We start from the raw sequence: 23,185 nt of genomic DNA on the forward strand, positions 1-23,185 counted from the left end.
CAATGCAGGTGTAGAAGCACGGTGGCTAGGAAAAACTCCCTAGAAAGGCCAAAACCTAGGAAGAAACCTAGAGAGGAACCAGGCTATGAGGGGTGGCCAGTCCTCTTCTGGCTGTGCCGGGTGGAGATTATAACAGAACATGGCCAAGATGTTCAAATGTTCATAAATTACCAGCATGGTCAAATAATAATAATTACAGGAGTTATTGAGGGTGCAGCAAGTCAGCACCTCAGGAGTAAATGTCATTTGGCTTGTCATAGCCGATCATTAAGAGTAAATAAGTGTTAAACAAATCAAAATGTAGCCACCCTTTGCCTTGATGACAGCTTTGCACACTCTTGGCATTCTCTCAACCAGCTTCACCTGGAATGCTTTTCCAGCAGTCTTGAAGGAGTTCCCACATATGCTAAGCACTTGTTGGCTGCTTTTCCTTCACTTTGTGGTCTAACACATCCCAAATCATATCAATTGGGATGAGGTCGGAGATTGTGGAGGCCAGGTTCTCTGATGCAGCACTCCATTCACTCCATCTTGGTCAAATAGCCCTTGAACAGCCTGAAGGTGTGTTGGGTCATTGTTCTGTTGAAAACACAAATGATAGTCTCACTAAGCGCACACCAGATGGGATGGCGGGCATATCGTTGCAGAATGCTGTGGTAGCCATGCTGGTTAAGTGTGTCTTGAATTCTAAATAAATCACAGACAGTGTCACCAGCAAAGCACCCCCACACCATTACACCACCCCCCCCCCCATGCTTCACAGTGGGAACCACACATGCAGAGATTGTCCGTTCACCTACTCTGCGTCAGAAAGACACGGCGGTTGGAAACAAAAATCTCAAATTTGGATTCATCAGACCAAAGGACAGATTTCCACCGGTCTAATGTCCATTGCTTATGTTTCTTGGCCCAGGCAAGTCTCTTCTTATTATTGGTGTCCTTTAGTAGTGGTTTCTTTGCAGCAATTCGACCATGAAGGCCTGATTCACGCAGTCTCCTCTGAACAGTTGATGTTGAGATGTGTCTGTTACTTGAACTCTGTGAAGCATTTATTTGGGCTGCAATTTCTGAGGCTGGTAACTCTACTGAACTTATCCACTGCAGCAGAGGTAACTCTGGGTCTTCCTTTCCTGTGGCGGTCGTCATGAGTTTCATCAAAGTGCTTGATGGTTTTTACGACTGCACTTGAAGAAACTTTAAAAGTTCTTGAAATATTCCGGATTGATTGAGCTTCATGTCTTAAAGTAATGATGGACTGAGGTTTCTCTCTGCATATTTGAGCTTTTCTTGACATAATATGGACTTGGTCTTTTACCAGATAGGGGTTTCTTCTGTATACCACCCCTACCTTGTCACAACACAACTGCTTGGCTCAAACGCATTAAGAAGGAAAGAAATTCCTCAAATTAGCTTTTGACAAGCCACTCCTGTTAATTTTAAAGCATTTGTGACTACCTTATGGAGCTGGTTGAGAGAATTCCAAGAGTGTGCAAAGCTGTCATCAAGACAAAGGGTGGCAACTTTGAAGAACCTCAATTTTGAAATATATTTGGATTTTTTTAACACTTTTTTGGTTACTACATGATTCCATATGTGTTACTTCATAGTTTGGATATCTTCACTGTTATTCTACAATGTAGAAAATAGTAAAAATAAAGAAAAACCCTGGAATGAGTAGGTGTGTACTTTTGACCGGTACTGTATGTATCACTGTTTTTGTTACCCGTTTGACTTTGAATGTGTGCCACTTCAGCTCAGCCAATCAGAAAACCGCGCCGAACCATTTTGGGAGGGTGGGGCGGTCTTGCCTACTGGTCAGCCAAGTGCTCAATATAGATTATTATGACAACAGAGAAATTGTACAAAAGTCATCAAAAACAGGCTCATGACCCGCAGGCCATGTTTTTTTGTATAAATAAAACATTTTATTATTATTTATTTTTTCACCAACCCACCCCAATAAAAACTGGTTTGGCCTTTCTGGCATTTGCCAGAATTGTCAGATGGCCAATATGCCCATGTGTAACGGATGTGAAATGGCTAGCTAGTTAGCGGTGGTGCGAGCTACCAGCCTTTCAGTCGGTTACGTCACTTGCTCTGAAACCTAGAAGTAGTGGTTCCCCTTGCTCTGCAAGGGCCGCGGCTTTTGTGGAGCGATGGGTAACGATGCTTCGTGGGTGACTGTTGTTGATGTGTGCAGAGGGTCCCTGGTTCACGCCCGAGGTCTGGGCGAGGGGACGTACAACCACCCACAAACCCCAACACAAAACAAGCCACCTATATATGATTCCCAATCAGAGACAACACAAAACACCTGCCTCTGATTGAGAACCATATTAGGCCAAACATAGAAACAGACAAACTAGACACACAACATAGAATGCCCACCCAGCTCACGTCCTGACCAACACTAAAACAAGCAAAACACACAAGAACTATGGTCAGAACGTGACATTATGAATACTGCCGTGCACTTTTTTTTATCATCTGTATAATTGCAATTTTTGGGATTCACACACTTCACCCTCCCTACACCTCTGATGAATACAACAGGAAACCTGTTCGATCACCATGCACTGCAAAATCATTCTGGCTATGGATACGGAGAACATCAACACGACAGAGGATATATCCATTGGACTTGGGGCTCGGCTGGGAATTTTTCTCATTTTTGGATTTTTTTATTCTGCTTTGCCACTAAAATCATAATAAACACTTACAACTGAAATATTGTGTTCTTGTTGTTATTGTTATGCGTATTAATTATTATTAATAATAGGGAAGGGGGGAGTTAAAAAATGTACCCCAAAAGGTTATTCGAGGATCGATTAAAAGGGGTTCTTCGAAGAATTTATAGAGGTTCTCACAGTTTCAATTTGAAGAACCCCTAAAGGATACTCCAGCAATCTTTTACTATTAGAGTGTACAGTACAGTCAGGCCAAGTCAGGGCTTCTGACGTTCGCTATATTATTGTGTCCGTTGTTTTTGTTGCAAACAAGCAAAATTGTAATTATTTTTCTTTAAAAATTAGAAGGCCAAAACTTTTCATTTTTCAAGAACAGGGACAATTTGATTGAGTTTAGCACCACGCGTTCAAATTAAAAAGCAGTTGAGTCACCAAGAGGCAGAACAGACATTGAAAACAAAAGGGAGAGAACAGCCTTGTCGTAAAATTACAAATACAGTCATTCATCACGATTAAAATCTGTCATTCTTTTTCAGTTACTGCACGGTACATGTTAAGTAGGCTATTTCTACATATACACACATAATCTGTATCTTACCCCGTCTTTGTTCGCAGTTGAATTATTTTACTTTCACTCTGACTTTCCAAATAACGTTTGCGAAGAGGGAGGCAACCTACTGATATTCCACTATACAGTTTAAATGGATAATCCACCCCAGAAATACAAATCTATTTGGTGAAAGCCTATGTTCTATCAGTTGGTAAAATACATTTCCCCCCGTGATTTAACTTGTAAATGGTCCGCCTGTGAAAATCTGGACATCGTGTATGAACGCATCATAGCTTGGCTATAGAATTATTGTCACTGGAGATACAGGTTTGAACGCTATCACATTTCACAACGCCTTCAAAACAATGACCTACACTTCAGATCGACAAATCAGCCAATAGATGGTATGGCCACACATCCATCCGTTTATATTGTCATGACAAAGTATAGATTTCGCTAAAATGTGCTCAATCTAAACAGTGTACCACGTTAATAACGTCCGTTTCATCTTCAAGTACCATGTCACAATGTGCCGTGTCTGTTGGATAACCCAACACACTATAAACTCATATTTGTGAATCATCTTAAATCACATTCACATTGTGAATCATATTAAATGTATGTTTTCTTGTTTTTAAAGAACATTTATCCTGCAATTTAATTTGACGAACATGTTTCTGTAATCCCCAATGTTTTCATGTACTTGTAACTGTAATAAAAAATAAAAAAAACGAAATACAAAAATAATGCTGCAATGAAGCAGTAAGACATACACTTTAAGGACTGTTCTTAGAATGATGAAATGCATGTTTATTCTCATTCACTTTGATTGCCCCCCTCAAACGCCATTGCCCCCCTCAAACCACTCTATGACATCAGCATCCATTGTGATAGAACGTGTTTCTTTGAGATGGAATGTTTAAACCTTCTATGTAATAACCATAGATATATTGTAAACTATATGATTTAAAAAATAACTGTACTATTGACTTTCTCTCATTTGATCTTGGTTAAATGTAAACATAAGTACTGGTCGTCTAACATCTAAATTATTATTAAGATAGGCGACTTATATTACCGTAGCACGCGTTCCAGCAGGTATATCTCACTTGTCACCCCTAAAGCCAATTCCTCCTTAGGCCGCCTCTTTTTCAAGTTCTCTGCTGCCAATGACTGGAACGAACTGCAAAAATCTCTGAAACTGGAAACATTTATCTCCCTCACTAGCTTTAAGCACCAGCTGTCAGAGCAGCTCACAGATCACTGCACCTGTACATAGCCCATCTATAAATAGCGCAAACAACTATCCCTTCCCCTACTGTATTTATTTATTTATTTTGCGCCCCAGTATTTCTACTTTGCACACTCATCTACTGTCAAATCTACAATTCCAGTGTTTTAATTGCTATATTGTATTTACTTCGCCACCATGGCCTATTTATTGCCTTTACCTCCCTTATCTCACCTCATTTGCTCACATTGTATATAGACTTGTTTTTCTACTGTATTATTGACTGTATGTTTGTTTACTCCATGTGTAACTCTGTGTTGTTATATGTTTCGAACTTTACTTTACTTTATCTTGGCCAGGTCGCAGTTGTAAATGAGAACTTGTTCTCAACTTGCCTACCTGGTTAAATAAAGGTGAAATATTAAAAAAAAAATTAAGATCACTGCTTTCTACAATAATATGCTACATGAACTTTCTTAACATCCAAAAATACGCTTAGTAAACATTTCCTTGATGATGGTTTATATAATATTATGTAAGTCTGCTCCTGGGAAGGACTTGCTGGACCCCTCCACACTCCCAGGAAAACCAGGTACCCAGATTTACCAGAGATGTTCTATAATGTTGTAACGGACTGTAGAAACCTTTCTTGTCTGGTGGGAACCCCACTTGAATTCAGTTCATAAACTGTGACTTACATTTTTAATTCACATTTAATCACTCTTAGTTGATAAGAAATAATGCTTTGTTTTACAGGCCGAAATGACCAGTAATCCAGTCAACGGTCAGAGAGAAGGTCAAACAGCTTCAGTAAAAAGAAAACTATATGTGAATAAAGTGAACGTTATTGAATGTTTCGTGCATGTAACTGAAGCCTGCAGGTGAACGGCTCCACAAAAGGAAATGGCAGGTTTAGCCTGCTTGGACCCCGGAGCAGCTAGAGAGGGTTATCAGAACAAGTCTAACTTCACCAGTACCACCATGGCTGAGGACACAGGGGGGAAGGTACCATGGTACATGACCCTACTACATGAGAAGGTACATCATTTTATACAGATTGGTGTGGCCCAGTCTGAAAACCTCCCTGTAGACACTTAAATGGCCCCTAGTAGATCTAGAAGGATCTGATGGTTGTTGGCACTATGCTTGGCTCTGTGGGGTGTGCACCATATTGGAGGCTGACTGTAGTTGTAGTATTGTAACCCCTCTTTTTAAAGGAGCAGAACATACTGATGTTAGGTGAGGAAATCACTCATCTGTCAGTTTGAAGAGGTGAAGAAAGACCAAGAGATCTCTGTGCTTCAGGAGGAGCTGACAGAACTGACCATTTCTCATTATGAGGATGTGGTCAGAGGTCAGGTAGGAAGTAGGGACTTCTCTGTACTGTATATTTCAGAGTTCTGTGAGAGTATTGTAGCTTATGTAGTGAACAACAACGTGTGACCTTTGGTTTAAAACTTCTTTGGGATAGGGGGCGGCATTTTCACTTTTGGATGAATAGCGTGCCCAGAGTAAACTGCCTCCTACTCAGTCCCAGATGCTAATATATGCATATTATTATTATTATTGGATAGAAAACACTCTGAAGTTTCTAAAACTGTTTGAATGATGTCTGTGAGTATAACATAACTCATATGGCAGGCAAAAACCTGAGAAGAAAATCCAAACAGGAAGTGGGAAATCTGAGGTTTGTAGTTTTTGAACCCCTATCGAATTCACAGTGGGATATGGGTTATTTTGCACTTCCTAAGGCTTCCACTAGATGTCAATCGTCTTTAGAACGTTGTTTCAGGCTTCTACTGTGAAGTGGGAGCGAATGAGAGCTGTTTGACGAAGGGGTCTGGCATCAGCCTCGTTCTCAGTCACGCGCGTTCACATGAGAGGTATTTCTCGTTCCATTGCTTTTCTACAGACAATGGAATTCTCCGGTTGGAACATTATTGAACACTTATGATAAAAACATCCTAAAGATTGATTCTATACTTAGTTTGACAAGTTTCTTCGACCTGTAATATAACTTTTTGAACTTTTCATCCGACTGGACCTGAACGCGCGTTTGGATTTGTTTACCTAACGCCCTAACAAAATAAGCTATTTGGACATAAATGATGGACATTATCGAACAAATCAAACATTTATTGTGGAATTGGGATTCCTGGGAGTGCGTTCTGATGAAGCTCATCAAAGGTAAGTGAATATTTATAATGCTATTTATGACTAATGTTGACTGCGCAACATGGCGGATATTTCTTTTGGCTGTTTTGGACTCTGAGCGCCGTACTCAGATTATGCTTTTTCCGTCAAGTTTTTTTGAAATCTGAGACAGCGGATGCATTAAGGAGAAGTTTATCTATACTTCCATGTATAACACATGTATTTTCATCAACATTTATAATGAGTATTTCTGTAAATTCATGTGGCTCTCTGCAATATCACTGCATGTTTTGGAACTACTGAATCTAACACGCCAATGTAAAATAAGATTTTTGGATATAAATATGAACTTTACCGAACAAAACATGCATGTATTGTGTAACATGAAGTCCTATGAGTGTCATCTGATGAAAATCATCAAAGGTTAGTGATTCATTTTATCTCTATTTGTGCTTTTTGTGACTCCTCTCTTTGGCTGGAAAAATGGCTGGGTTTTTCTGTGAGTTGGTGGTGACCTAACATAATCGTTTGTGGAGCTTTCGCTGTAAAGCATTTTTGAAATCCGACACTGTGGCTGGATTAACAAGAATTTGATCTTTAAAATGGTGCCCAATACTTGTATGTTTGAGAAATTTGATTTATGAGATTTCTGTTGATTTATATTTGGCGCCCTGCAATTTCATTGGCTGTTGGCGAGGGGAACCCCAGTCCTAGACAGGTTAATGGGTATATAGACATATACTGATTACCACAGCAGTGCTATAACTTTAACAGTGTCATCTATCCCTGACACTAACTACAGTATAAAAGTGATCTAACTATAACAGTGTCATCTATCCCTCTGCATTTGAACTATAAAGGTTGACTAACATTTAACTAAAACAAAATGAAAAAGAAGGTAAAACCTTGACACTTCAGGTTACAAGACTGATACCAGAACCAACAGAGATCTAGAATTAGACTGTTGAAACTAAAACTGATACCAGAACCAACAGAGATCTAGAATTAGACTGTTGAAACTAAAACTGATACCAGAACCAACAGAGATCAAGAATTAGACTGTTCAAACAAAAACTGATACCAGAACCAGCAGAGCACAACACACATCTAGAATTAAATATAAAAACCTGTCAAACTAAAATAAAACTAATGAAAAGAAAAATGTATATAAAAAAATAGTGAAAATGCGGCGCTGAAGTAACCATCGTCATCTCACATACTTTTCTGTGTTTCTTTGCGTTAACTGTGGAGTTGATAGTGTGTCTGTCAGAGGAGGTCAGGAATCGGAGGGAGGTGGAGAAGGAGGTACAGGAAAAGAGCCAGCAGATAGCCAGTATAGAAGAGGAGCTCCACAGGCTGAGAGAGGCCAGCTCTGGATGGGGTCCTGAACATGGAGGGTTCCCAGCCCTTTTGGACAGAGAAGCAACTCAATCTGAGACAGACACCAAGCCATACAGAATGAGGTTAACCCTTAGTTAACTCTGTCAGAGTTAGGAATTCATAAATTGTTAACATTTGAAATTGATATACAGGCTACATGTAATGTTATCTTCTGAAATTTGACATAAAACTAATATTGCATGGGGGCCTTGTCTGTGTCTTGGAACATGGCCACAAACACAGCTCTTCAGATATACAGAGAGAACCAACCAACTGCTGATGAGGGAGTTAGAGGAGGCCAGGAAGAATCATGTGATCTCTTCTGGTGTGTTCACATGGAGATACAGTATCAAACACAGCTTTAGAGCCTAAACTGGGGGAGGATGAGCCCCAAATCCTAAATCAACCCTTAGCTCTCACCCCCTGAGATCTGAAAGGTTTGGAAAGGTGTGAACAATCCTGTCAATAAAAGATGACACTCTTATTGTATGTTTTCCCAATCAATACTGTACTCTGCAGGTACAGTGAGTTCCTTGTTTAGAACTCTGTCCATAAAGGAAGGAGAGCTGATCACTGCTAAAGGCCAGCAGGATGAGTTGAGATGGCGGCTGAAGAACCAGTTGGACCAGCTACAGACCATGTCCTGGAAGGTAGTGAAGAACAGGTTGGTCCAGCTACAATCCATGTCCAGGAAGGTATGAAGGACAGGTTGGTCCAGCTACAGGCCATGTCCAGGAAGGTAGTGAAGAACAGGTTGGTCCAGCTACAGGCCATGTCCAGGAAGGTATGAACATGCTTTGAGTGTGTAGATTAGGTTATATCTATAACTGTGAATCAAACCGGTGTCAAATATGTATTTCAAATAATTGAAATATTTATGGGGGAAATATTGCAGGCTTAAGGATTTATACAAGCATAAATCTTACTCTATTATTAATCTTAGCTGTGCGCTATGCCCTGAGAAAGCAGAAAACGACTGGTTTCGGTAGACTTGTCTGACCCTGTTCAAGTGGGCCTGTACAGGATACGGTTCCTGTTTTCTCATGGTATGTGATGAAGTATGAGATGCTTAGCAACACTGCAAAATGTGTAACCACATATGGACATATGGCTCTTTGCCAGCTGGCAAAGATAGATGCTAAGGAAAGCTATAAAAGACAGTTTAAAATGTGTTTGGGGGCTTTTCGCTGTGTACTATTTTGGGTCTCTGTCAACAGCTCCATTTTTGCTAATCTTATTAATAAAGAACTTTGCTGTTTCAAAACCTGCAACCTCTCTTACTTTCCCTTTAATGTTTAGAATTTCCATGACATACTTCAGGTGCTCATGATTTAGCTTAACCAGCAGGCAGAGTTTGCACTTTTGGGACACTTCAGTTCTTTCCATTGTTCCTCAATCAAGCACAACTAAAGTCCTTTCAAATACACTGTGAATGTGACTTTTCTAAGAACTGCCTTTACTTTCAGTTCTCCTGTTTACGTGAAGGAATGAGGAACTTGTGATAATGCTGGAGGAGGAGAATGGAACTCGTGATCATCATCATTTGATAACTTTGTTTGTACTTCCTCTTAGAGTCATGCCCATGGTTAGAAAGCCTCAATACTTCTGTGGTTGAAATAATATTTCACCTTCTTGAGCTGTACTAGATAAGGCATTGGTCGACACACTTTTAGCAAAGTACAGTTTCCTTCCAACTAAGATAAATAGTTTAACGTTCAAGCGAGAAAGTACCAATGTCATCTTTTCAGCCTTATTAATACATTGTAAATGTTTAATGTTACAGATGGATATTTGGTTCACATTCAAGGTCATGTTTGTTAGTGTATGTATCTACCAAATGTGTAAATATATACACTGGGTGTACAAAATATTAAGAACAGCTGCGCTTTCCATTACATAAACTGACCAAGTGAATCCAGGTTAAAGCTATGATCCCTTACTGATGTCACTTGTTAAATCCACTTCAATCAGTGTTTTACATTTATTTTAACAGTTAAGTTGACTGAACACATTCTCATTTACAGCAACAACCTGGGGAATAGTTATAGGGGAGAGGAGGGGATAAATGAGACAATTGTAAGCTGGGGATGATTAGGTGACCATGATGGTATGAGGGACAGCTTGGAATTTAGCCAGGACACTACAGTTAACACCCCTACTCTTACAATAAGTGCCATGGGATCTTTAATGACCTCAGAGTCAGGACACCTGTTTAACATCCCATCTGAAAGACAACACCCTACACAGGGCAATGTCTCCAATCACTGCCCTGAGATATTTTTTTAAACCAGAGGAAAGAGCACCTCCAACACCACTTCCAGCAGCATGTGGTCTCCCATCCAAGGACTGACCAGGACCAACCCTGCTTAGCTTCAGAAGCAAGCCAGCAGTGGGATGCAGGGTGGTATGCTGCTGGCATAAAGAAAGCTTTTTAAGCCTTGAGACAATTTAGAAATGGATTGTGTATGTGTGCCATTCAGTGGGTGAATGGGGCAAGACAAAAGATGTAAGTGTCTTTAACCAGGGTGTGGTAGTAGGTGCCAGGTCCACCGGTTTGTGTCAAGAACTGCACCGCTGCTGGGTTTTTCACGCTCAACAGTTTCCGTTGTGTATTGTTGGGGTAGGTTCCTTGTTCCTTGTCAATCATTGGCTTATTGGTGAAATCAGCAATCAGACAATATCTTCTTTAAGTAAATCAATTAAACCTTTATTAATGCAATTGCAGACAGAAGTTGACAACTGAAACACAGCACGCATGTTTCAGTAAGTTCTGCTAAATAAAAAAGGTAAAAAGTTGCTTTAATATACTTGCAGTGATGTAACTGCCTACGTCAACACCTTCTACTCATGAGACCAAACCCATGCATATACAGTTATACAAACTTGCAGGAGAAAACAATAGTCCCGTGTTTTCTAAGGGCTCAGCAGTAATTTTCCATTCCATGTGGCTTACAGTGGTGTGTCTGACTTGTCTCTTATCTATTTACTCCCCTGCAGGAGTCTATGTATCTATTTTAGCCTTGAGGTGCTTTCTCACAGACACCCTGTTTTGACTGCAATGGCTCACACATCTCTCAGACCATTTCTTATAAAAGGCACAGACTAGAAAATAACTGTGGAACAGTATTAAACCTTATAATGCATATATTGCTAATCTGTGGTCCAGGACCCTATAAATGTAGTGGGGGAGGGTCTTATAGCCCTTCCCCTTCTATCAATACAACATAAGCATTATCAATTATTATAATACATCAATCATTTGGTGCAGCCCCTATCATGACCCCAAGATGACGCCCATCAGTATCGAGAATGGTCCACCACCCAAAGGACATCCAGCCAACTTGATACAATTGTGGGAAGCATTGGAGTCAAGATGGGCCAGCATTCCTGTGGAACGCTTTCGACACCTCGTAGAGTCCATGCCCCGATGAATTGAGGCTGTTCTGAGGCCTTTTGCCCTCAGAACAGCCTCAATTTGTCGGCCTCAAAAGTTTGGACACACCTACTCATTCAAGGGTTTTTCTTTAGGTGTGTCGAATTGCTGCAAAGCAACCAATACTAAAGGACACCAATAATAAGAAGAGACTTGTTTGGGCCAAGAAACATGAGCAATGGACATTAGACTGGTGTCCTTTGGTCTGATGAGTCCAAATGTACGATTTTTGGTTCCAACCGCTGTGTCTTTGTGAGATGCAGATTAGGTGAATGGAAAATCTGTAAATGTGTGGTTCCCACCATGAAGCATGGAGGTGTGATGGTGCTTTGCTGGTGACACTGTCTGTGATTTATTTAGATTTCAAGGCACGCTTAACCAGCATGGTTACCACAGTATTCTGCAACAATACGCCATCCCATCTGGTGTGCGCTTAGTGGGACAATAATTTGTTTTTTCAACAGGACAATGACCCAACACACCTCGGACCAAAATGATCAATACTTTGTAGTTATTTACCTTTTGTAATGTTTTTTTCTCTTTTCTTTACTCTTCTTTAAGTTAGTTTTCTTCTGAGTGGCAGACCGTGGGTAAAATGTATGTATATACATTATTGTCACGCCCTGACCTTAGAGAGACTTTTTATTTCTCTCTTTGGTTAGGTCAGGGTGTGATTTGGGTGGGCATTCTAGTTTCTGTTTCTTTGTTGGCCGGGTGTGGTTCCCAATCAGAGGCAGCTGTCTATCATTGTCTCTGATTGGGAATTATACTTAGGCAGCCTTTTCCCACCTGTGTTTGTGGGTAATTATTTATTTTCTGTGAGTGTTTGTGTGTGCCACGGTTGCGTCACGTTCGGTTTCTGTTTACCTGTTTTTTGTGAAGGTTTCATTTCGATTAAAAATGTGGAATTACATGCACGCTGCGCCTTGGCTCATTTATGACAGGGAGTTTGAAGACATTGAACGTGACAATTATGGAATATAATTTGATATGAATTTAAATGTTGTACTTGTAACCACCTCCGCCCCCTCCCCAATTAAGAAAATTAAAAATAAATATAAGGTTGGTAAGAAGAAAACAGTTGTCATGATATTAGCTGGAGCTGTTTTCTAATTAATAATAGTTAGAAAAAGAACTGATTCATTTTAGGAAATGTATCTGTTTCTATTTCATCGGTAAATGTATTGTTTAGTGAGTGAATTATTTTTTTGTGTTTGTGTTTGTGAGTCAGAGAGGAGCGTCAGGTAACCTAGCGGGATAAGAGCATTAGGCCAGTAAACGAAAGGTTGCTGGTTCAAATCCCTGAGACGACTAGGTGGCGAAGGTCGCTGGTTCGAATCCTTAAGCAGACTAGGTGGAAGAAAAAAACATTCTGCCGACTGACGTGCCTTTCAACAAGGCCCTTAACCCTAAGAATATTTGCTAAATGTAAAATCTAATGAATTGCCAGGGTTAGAGGTTTCAAGCCTGTTATATTTATATGGGTGTTAGCCTACCACAGAGATCCTCTTAAATTATGTAAATCTAAACAATGGCGTTTGAGGGGGCCAATCAGAATGAATGAACATGCTTTGCATCATTCTAAGAACAGCCCTTAACAGTGTATGCCTTACTGCTTCAATGCAGCATTGTTTGTATTTCGTTTTTTCTTATGCAATAAAAGTAGAGTTACAATTACATGAAAACAGTGGGGATTACAGAAACAAATTCATCAAATTAAATTGCAGGCGAAATGTTATATATAAAAATGTATTTTTTAAGAAAACATACATTTATTATGAATTCACAATGGGGCTAATATCCACTCCTAATAAACATGCATTTTGATAACCTTTGGTATTTAATGTTTAGATTGAGCACATCGAAATGAATGTTATACTTTGTCATTTATTTATATTAAATATATATATATGTAACCCTTATTTAACTAGCCAAGTCAGTTATTAAGAACAAATTCGTATATACAATGATGACCTACCAGAAGGTAAAAGGCCTCCTGCGGGGACGGGGGCTGGGATAAAATATATATATATATATAATATAAGACAAAACACACATCATGACAAGAGAGACACTACATAAAGAAAGACCTAAGACAACAACATAGCATTGCAGCAACACATAAAAACATAGCATGGTAGCAACACAACATGGTAGCAGCACAAAACATGGTACAAACACTATTGGGCACAGACAACAGCACAAAGGGCAGGAAGGTAGACACAACAATACATCACACGAATCAGTCACAACTGTCAGTAAGTGTCCATGATTGAGTCTTTGAATGAAGAGACGGAAATAAAACGGTCCAGTTTGAGTGTTTTTTGCAGCTCGTTCCATTCGCTTGCTGCAGCGAACTGAAAAGAGGAGCGACCCAGGGATGTGTGTGCTTTGGGGACCTTCAACAGAATGTGACTGGCATAACGTGTGTTGTATGTGGAGGATGAGGGCTGCAGAGGATATCTCAGATCAGCCCAGCCTCACATTCAATTCGCGCATATATGTACAACATGTATTTCAGCAGATTTCGTGCGTTTTTGTGCATTTTTGGGGTGGTTCAATTCGTTTGAAAATACACGAATTTCTGTGCTACTTAATTCGTGCGAAAAGACACGAATTTAACCAGTAGGCGACACACAAGCCGTTGCAACAACCATAGACGCGATCGCCTGTATTTATTTATTTTACGTTATGAATATATAGATATTTTGTCTTTTTTTAACCATTTAACCATAAGAGGTTATATATATATTGTCTTTATTTAATCCCTATTAAAACATTGTGGTTTTATGCCTATATGTACTGTTTTCGATTTTTCTGAACAGACTTTTCAGGATAGAATGAATGTAAGCAATGCATGATGGTTAATGGTGTTTTTTTCGGTTGTAGTTCCATGTATTTCTTAAAAAATAAACGTGTAAACCATTTTTATTGAACAGAATGTAACTGAAAATACAATGGCAGCCTTGCCATTGTCCATCAATAACAAAACATTTTTTTTTCGTATAACATTTGGGGAAACGTATGCAGTCATTGTAGTCTTACATTTTGTTGGCCAACCAAAATTACCAAAACGTTAACCCGTAATAAGGCTAGGGTGGCTGAGTGTAAATACATGGCTCTGAGTGTAAGCACCTTTTCACTAGAAACGTTCTTGTGTTCAAATTACCGTCAGTGCGAAATAGCTAGAAAGCTTTCGTATTTCCACTTGGCTGCACCTACGGTTACGATAACGATAAATCAAGTGCAATACCTGCGTCGACCTGTGTCGAGCAGCAAAACACCGGAAAGCTTCTAGCCTACCGGAAAGTTACAAGAAGAACAAGAATAGTTACCTCATCCGGTCATGTGACACTCTGGATGCCCCCTAAAAGCAATTTCAACCGTTTTGAAAAATGACGCCTGGTAACCCCAAAAAAATACCAGGTGCATGAAAAGTTTGGACTTAGAATATTTTTTGAAAACCTCCATAAATCACTCAGGCCATTGACTCGAGAAGAAAAAACATAAAATATTTTCCAGAAGAAAAAACAGAATATTTTTTTAAAACCTCCATAAATCACTCAGGCCAGCACCCATTGATTTGGGGCGGTAGTATAGCGCTCCCAGAGCGGGTATGGAAGTCTGGATCCCCCCTAAAAGCATTTAAGGCTCTGTGTGTCTTTAAGCACCATACTTTTTCACTCCATCCTTGCTGTGTGTGTGTGTGTGTGTGTGTGTGTGTGTGTGTGTGTGTGTGTGTGTGTGTGTGTGTGTGTGTGTGAGAGAGCTTTTCTTTGACATCTGTTTAGCGAAATTACTGATTTACAGTTCATGAGGGTTGACCGATTCACACATTTAAAGTTTTGGAAAGATCTGACTTTTTTAAACCTTCGAAACAGCACCTATGACCCCATTTTAAGGCACTTCCGGTTGGCACAGGAAGCTATAAGTAAATACATATCCTGATCGGGGTATGCTTTTACAGAATCCTGAGTTTTAAGTTTATACGTTAAGAACTGACTGATTTACACAGGGTTGAATGCACTATATATCACAAACTGCTGGTTGGGTATGGCAAAACACTTTTAGGGTGATTTTATCACTTCCGGTTGCTCCAGGAAGCTTAGAATCAACACAGGTAGACCTCATAGTGGCTTAATGGATTGTCATTGAAGACAGGTTCATAAGACATTCATAACCCACATAGGCTTCAGGTTGAATTTAGGGGTGCAGGCAATGTGTTCCTATGGGGTGAGATGTCATTGTAAACTGTTTGATGTAAACACCTTCTTTTAACTGTTAAGGGTTAATGCCACACGGTCAATGTTAGGCTTGCACAGAGACCTTAGGAACGTTCCTGAGGTCAAATTGTGCTTCTAAACCTTAACAGTTCTCTCTCTGTCTCCCAAAAGCAAAATACTTGAAATGTAGGTCAAGGGTCATCTTCTTGTCACTGTCGCTGCGCTCAGACCGAGCAAGCTACGGTCAAGCGGGGCATCTCGTTGAACTCGGCACGGCTATGGTGATGTCATTTTTAGTGGTGATTTCAGAATGCTATTTTGGTGGTTTTTCACTGTTGAAACATATTGCAAATCCACAAAAGTCAACTAGCAAGTCAGTGTCCATCAGCCAATTAGATATTTTCAGACACCAAACTGATACCATCTGACTCCAAACTCACTTTTTCCAACTCGTTTAGAAGCCAACTATCACATATTTCAGAGCAGGCCCAAAATTCACAGCGCCTTCCATTTAAACCATAATAAAACAAATAATACGTAGTTATGTTCTAGCTGCGGGTCCAGTTTTCACATTATGTTTAGCCCTATGTGAGGGGACCTCGAATCCCAAGTTTCGGCTCGATAGGTCATTCGGTGCCCGAGCAAAATCTTAATTGGTGCTGAAATTCCACTTTTTTCCATGCCTTGCTACGGGGTCCTTGAATGAGCTATCGGACAGAAATGTCGGGGTCCGTCTCTATGGGCCGAGCCGGTTTCAATGCACCTAGTCTTGCAACTCTGGGACTTTTCTAAATGTCACCATTTTGTAATGCTCAAAATGAATTGAAGTCAATGCAAATGCACCGAGGCTTTTTATCGGTCCGAGAACCTTCTAGAGCCACATAACTCACCGTGCTTAATCGACCTGAGCTCTAGAACAGGTTTGTAAAGTTTCAGAACTCTAGGTCTGACGGTTCTTTAAAAGTTCAAACAAAAGTAACTATTGCAGGCACTGTCTGCCTCTAAGCCCCTCAGTGTGTCACTCCATCCTTTCTGTGTGGGTGTGTAAATTTTTCCTTGAAATCTGATGGGATGAATGACTGATTTACAGTTCATGAGGGTTGCCTATTCACATATATTAAGTTTTGGAAAGATTTGACTTTTTTAACCCTTCGAAACAGCCCTTTTGACACCAATTATGGCACTTCCGGTTGGCACAGGAAGCTGAAAGTAAACACACATCCTCATTGGAGTGGGCTTTTACAGAATCCTGAGTTTTAAGTCTATACGTTAAGAACTCACTGATTTACATAGGGTTGAATGCACTATTTCTCTCAAACTGCAGGTTGGGTATGGCAAACACTTTTAGGGTGATTTAAAATCGAATCTTTAGAATCGACACAGGTAGACCTCATAGTGGCCTGATGGATTGTCATCGAAGACAGGTTCATAAGGCATTATTAACCCACATAGGCTTCAGGTTGAATTTAGGGGAGCAGGAAATGTATTCCTATGGGGAGACATGTCATTGTAAACTGTTTGATGTAAACACCTTCTTTTAACTATTAAGGGTTAATGCCACACGGTCAATGTTAGGCTTGCACAGATCGGGAGGACCTTAGGAACGTTCCTGAGGTCAAATTGTGCTTCTAACCTTAACGGTTCTCTCTCTGTCTCCCAAAAGCAAAAAAATATGAAATTGAGGTCAAAGGGTCATTTGGGTCCTTCTTCTTGTCCCTGTCGCTGCACTCAGACCGAGCTAGCTACGGTCAAGCGGAGCATCTCGTTGAACTCGGCACGGCCTGGAGATAATGGCAATGCCATTTCAGGCTTTGTGTGTCTTTAAGCACCGTACTTTTTCACTCCATCCTTTTATCCCCTTTTCTTCGTGGTATCCAATCGCTAGTAATTACTATCTTGTCTCATCGCTACAACTCCCGTATGGGCTCAGGAGAGACGAAGGTCGAAAGCCACGCGTCCTCCGAAGCACAACCCAACCAAGCCGCACTGCTTCTTAACACAGCGCGCCTCCAACCCGGAAGCCAGCCGCACCAATGTGTCGGAGGAAACACCGTGCACATGGCCCCCTTGGCTAGCGCGCACTGCCCCCGGCCCGCCACAGGAGTCGCTGGAGCGCGATGAGACAAGGATATCCCTACCGGCCAAACCCGGACTACGCTAGGCCAACGGACCTCCCGGTCGCGGCCGGCTGCGGCAGAGCCTGGGCGCGAACCCAGAGACTCTGGTGGCGCAGCTAGCACTGCGATGCAGTGGCAGAGCTTCGAGACCCACTTAAAAAATGTTTGTCTGAACACACTGCTGGATCTGTAACTTTTTTTTTTTTAACTCCTTTTTGTGAACATGACCAATTTGTCAATGTACGATTTCTCTTAAATTACGATAGATGAATGGCTGGTTCTTTTTTTCCTGACACCGTATGCTTATGTACTTTGACGTGAAGCGGTCAAATTAGCACCCTACTTTACGTTTTTGACCTTTAATCCCAGAAAAATGGCCATAACTCAAAAAGCGTTGAGGCCTCGACGCCATCTTGTTCGGGGCCAACTGTCCATTACGTCTTCGAAATATTTTCCGTTTAGGAGAAAAGGCTACATGCATTTGCAATGTGCTTGTGCATTTGCAATATTATTTATTTTCCCTCTGGTGGGAATTTCCTAGACTGCGGAAAAATGACCAAAATGTGTTATTTTTATAAAACGGAAACCGAACGTCCGAGAGATTTAGTTTGATGACTTCCTGAAAGATCTCTCCCCCGCGCACGGCCCGACGCCGTCCGCGAATTTTAGAAACGTTGCAGGACGTCTAGTAAGGGACCTTACATTTGCAATGTGGCGTTTCTCACTAACCATATGGCGAGTGCTAAAATGTTCCCTTAAGGTATGGAAAGGCCTTGGAAAGGCCATAAGTGTAAGCCAACATAATTCATTATTTTACATTAACATGTAATACATGCATTATGAAGAAAATGGTGTAATTTAGGCTCCACGAAATATGAAATGGGTTATGAAGAAAATCGTGTATGGTTGCCTACATGACAAAAAGGCGTTCTGATTACAAGTGCACCAGTATCCAAAGTATTAAGCGAAATCAAGCACAGAAAACAGCATTGGCATTAATAAAACAATATTTCCCACGAATTAAGTCGCAGGTAAATGTGCGTCTTTTCTCAAAAATTCTGTTCAGCAAGTCTAAAACAGTACATATAGGCATACAACGGCACATTTTAAAACATGGTTAAACAAAGACAACATTTCTGTATATTCATGACGTTGAATTAGCCATTAAGAAGAACAAAAATGAAATATAAATTATCTCGTCTATATGGTTGTTGCAAAGGCTTGTGTCGCCTACTGGTTAAATTCGTGTCTTTTCGCACGAATTAAGTAGCACAGAAATTCGTGTATTTTCAAACGAATTTAACCACCCCAAAAATGCACAAAAACGCACGAAATCTGCTGAAATACATTTTGTACATATATGCGCGAATTGAATGTGAGACTGTGTTGCAGCCGCAGCAGGACAGAGGTTTACACATGCTCATTGCGCACATGGAGCACTCCAAACAAAAGACAACGAAAACACAGACAAAACTCCTACATGATTATGAAATTAACCACAAGTTGTTTCTCACAAGTGTAGCAGGTTGTGAACTCTACAAACAACGTTTCCACTCCGAGAATGAGAAAGGCCAATGATTGTAATGCATGCATTAACAGTAATTAATGTAACCAAATGATGGGGATTAACAGTACATTTACCTGCGTACTGGTTACATATGTCATGGGGAATTGATCCAAAATAAACAAAGGGCAAACAATTCACACAATGAATGTTCAGGAATTGTCAGGAGACAGCGGAGCACATTCTGGAGAGCTGAGTGCATGCATTCTGGAGAAAGACGCCCATATCTTCGCCACACAACTCTGCTTATTGTCTCAACATTTAAAAATATACTCAAGACACATTATCTTCACACATATTAGATGCTTTTCAATGACAAATCAATAACAACTAGGTTTATTGCCACGTGCGCTGCCCACATGTTCAACTATCAGGAAAAAGGAGGGGAGTGGGTCCAACTGTCGAGAGAAGGAGGGGAGACGGGAAAACCATATAAATAATGACATGCCCTCCTAAAACGGTATAGAACACCAGTTCTGTTTGTGATACTAAGAGTAATAACGACTGTGTATTATAGACGTATTTAGGAAAATTCAAGGACGGAGTGGGGTACGATTTAGAAAATGGCAGTGTAATAAAAGCAGTTCTTTTGTGGGTTTTATATTAACACCATGTAATTGAACAGTAAACATGTATTAACCTACCTTTTAACGTGGCATGAACAAAACCAAGTTAAATTAATTAATGCAATGATTCAATTTGTGCATTACAAATTTAAAAAAATATTATATTCAATATCCTATTACAAATTCTAAATTCTGGAATTCAAATACAATTTCTGTTGGAACTGAAATCGCTCCATAGTTACCACAGGAACTTTCTAGTGTAGAATATCTATGCCTTTTCAAATAGGCTAGCCTACTTAAACGTGTGTCCTCCATTACCCTTCTTTGAAGAAATGACTAAGTTGATAGGACTGGAGAAAGCAGGACTCCCCTTCATGTAAACCCACTCATACTATACATGGATATTCACATGCTATGTGCCACTACCATAGAGAAGAGAGAAGTAGCAGTCAGTACTGTGTTCAAGGGTTAGAATAGAGAACAGTGACACCTGCTTTGTTCAGTCTCAAATTCAACTTCATATCGTCAGTGAAAAAATACTTTTCTATGGTTGTGTTTTCAATAAGAAAAACTCCAGCACACTGGCAATCTTGATGCTTCCAACAACTGAATGGATCAATACATTAGTACATCCATTGCATTGTGATCCATTACATTGTTGGAAGCATCAAGACTGAGAGTGTGCTGGAGTTCATATTAATTTTAAACTTGGAGATTTTTATTTGAGTTCACTTTTTTTTCCATGAACCTGGTAACACATGGTGAGTATTCCAGTTGTCCAACTGTCCAGGTAATAATTAAATGAGGGTATTTTATTAACCTGGTAACACATGGTGAGTATTCTAGTTGTCCAGCTGTCCATGTAATAATTAAATGAGGGTATTTTATTAACCTGGTAACACATGGTGAGTATTCTAGTTGTCCAGCTCTCCATGTAATAATTAAATGAGGGTATTTTATTAACCTGGTAACACATGGTGAGTATTCTAGTTGTCCAGCTGTCCATGTAATAATTAAATGAGGGTATTTTATTAACCTGGTAACACATGGTGAGTATTCTAGTTGTCCAGCTGTCCATGTAATAATTAAATGAGGGTATTTTATTAACCTGGTAACACATGGTAAGTATTCTAGTTGTCCAGCTGTCCATGTAATAATTAAATGAGGGTTTTTTATAAACCTGCCAGACACCAGTTTTAACTTGCAAACAGAGTTTTTGATCAGAGGCACAAACTATTATTCTTGTTAACCAGTTGTGTATCCACCTCACATGTCTATTTTACTACAACCTTTTTGACTATTTCTGTTAAGCGCTCATAGATCCACTCATATTCCAATTAGTTTTGATGAAGTCTTCAGGTCAGTTCATCATACTCTGTAACTCTTAAGAATTTAACAAATCCGGTGTGTGTGTCTTCCAGTGAGTAGGTGAGGATTGACAGACCATGGAACAGTTTGAAAGCTTGATATGGACTGTAAGTGAAACATTTCTGTTATTTACATTTTGTGGCATGGCATGTTTCACACAGCATACATTCCTGGCACTACACAGTATGCTCAATTCTTACACACCAGGGGGGGTGCCACCTCACTGACGGAAGACCCACCTGGTCCTACATAATTACATTATATTTCAAATTAGAATATATTGGTTAGAATTGTGCTAACTAGTTCTGTACGTTTTATAAATACACATCAGTTTTGATTTTGGGAATTTGTTGACATTTTCTCTGCTTCCAGAGAACTATTATATTGGTGCTTGTAAGCATTGGATCCTGTATTGCATGTGGTAGAGCTGAGTACAGAATAGAGGATACATGTTGTCTCATGTGTTCACCAGGTAAGGAACCTCTCTTTACATCATCACCAGAGGTTCATAAATGATCAACACCAATAGAAAAACATGACATTGTGATTTTCTATTCCCCAGGAAATCATGTACATAAGCATTGCACTGAATTCACCACTACCTCCTGTGTGTCCTGTATTGATTCTACATTCCTTGATGAGCCCAATGGTCTCATGAAATGTGCACCATGTTCCAGCTGTGATTCAGGTGAGAGTTGTTCTACATTTATAACAGCCAGACATTAATACTGACGTCATGTGCTACAGGTTATATCAGATGTGATTTATTATTGATATTTGACTGGCTTAATATGTTTGCTTAAGATAATGAATGAAACATGTTCTTCATAGATTTGGGTTTGAGGGTGAAACAGCCATGCACATCACAATCAGATGATTTTTGTGAGCCACTGGAGGGGTTCTTTTGTTGGTTCTCAAACAAAAATGGTTGTAAAATAGCCCAGAAACACAGAAGCTGTAAACCTGGTCAATACATCCATCACACAGGTTGGTCTCCTTTCAAGTATTCAACATGATTTCGTCATGATTTCTAGTGTGCCAAGTTATTCTACTGAATTAAAAGTAGCTGATTATTTGATTGAAATCATTAGACAATTAAAATCCAGAGTCAAGATTAGTACATGGGGAAAGTTTAAGTACGATGGTCACAAGTTTGTTTTGGGAAGACAATTCTTAAATTATTTTTATTTAAACTTATATTTTAATCCTCCGTTTATGCAGGAACTACATCTACAGATACTGTGTGTTCTGACTGTACTGGTGACACCTATTCAGATGGTTCATTAACAGCCTGCCAGCCACACACTGGGTAAGTGTGGCGTGCACAATTAGTTTTTTCCCGAAATACAAATTTACCTAACACAAATCTAAAACTGAAAGATGTATCACCAAGTTATAAATGAACCATTAATGGCCAGTATTGATCTGTTTATAGATGTGAATCCTTGGGACTTCAGGAAATTAAACCAGGAACTCCTTGGTCGGATTCAGAGTGTGGACCACAGCTATCCCATTCCACAGCTAGAAGCAGAATTGTTGCCCTGGCAGTTGTCATTATATTAGCTGGAGGGGCTTTCTTATGTATAATGGTGGGAAGAAGGTCCAGAAGGATCCTTAACAGCTTCTGCTGTTAAGACTGCTGAACATTTAATCAAATGGCCACCCGGTTTTACCTATGCATAGTCACTTTACTCCTACCTACATATTACCTCGACTAACCTGTACCCCCGCACATTGACTCGGTACTGGTACCCCCTGTATATAGCTTAATTATTGTTATTTTATTGTTACTTTTTATTTAAAAATTTACTTTAGTGTATTCAGTAAATATTTTCTTAACTATTTCTTGAACTGCATTGTTGGTTAAGGACTTGTAAGTAAGCATTTCACAGTAAGGTCTACACCGGTTGTA

At 39.9% G+C, this 23,185-nt stretch overlaps 1 protein-coding gene and 1 long non-coding RNA gene across 2 annotated transcripts in view; one reads left to right on the top strand and one right to left on the bottom strand.

Annotated features, from left to right (window-relative positions):
* Positions 1 to 3,492, bottom strand: part of LOC120059067 (tumor necrosis factor receptor superfamily member 14-like) — a 36,406-nt gene extending 32,914 nt beyond the window's left edge. Inside the window, exon 1 of the mRNA XM_039007851.1 lies at positions 3,286 to 3,492. The gene's annotated coding sequence lies outside the window, so the exon portion shown is untranslated. The remainder of the gene's footprint in view (positions 1 to 3,285) is intronic.
* Positions 3,493 to 21,602: 18,110 nt separating this feature from the next.
* Positions 21,603 to 22,977, top strand: LOC120059068. The gene is made up of 4 exons (XR_005478091.1): positions 21,603 to 21,961; positions 22,105 to 22,260; positions 22,495 to 22,582; positions 22,709 to 22,977. It is a non-coding gene; the product is annotated as an uncharacterized LOC120059068 (long non-coding RNA).
* Positions 22,978 to 23,185: the final 208 nt, after the last annotated feature.

The sequence above is a fragment of the Salvelinus namaycush genome, chromosome 14, assembly GCF_016432855.1.
Source record: "Salvelinus namaycush isolate Seneca chromosome 14, SaNama_1.0, whole genome shotgun sequence".
NCBI classification, from domain to species: Eukaryota; Metazoa; Chordata; class Actinopteri; order Salmoniformes; family Salmonidae; genus Salvelinus; species Salvelinus namaycush.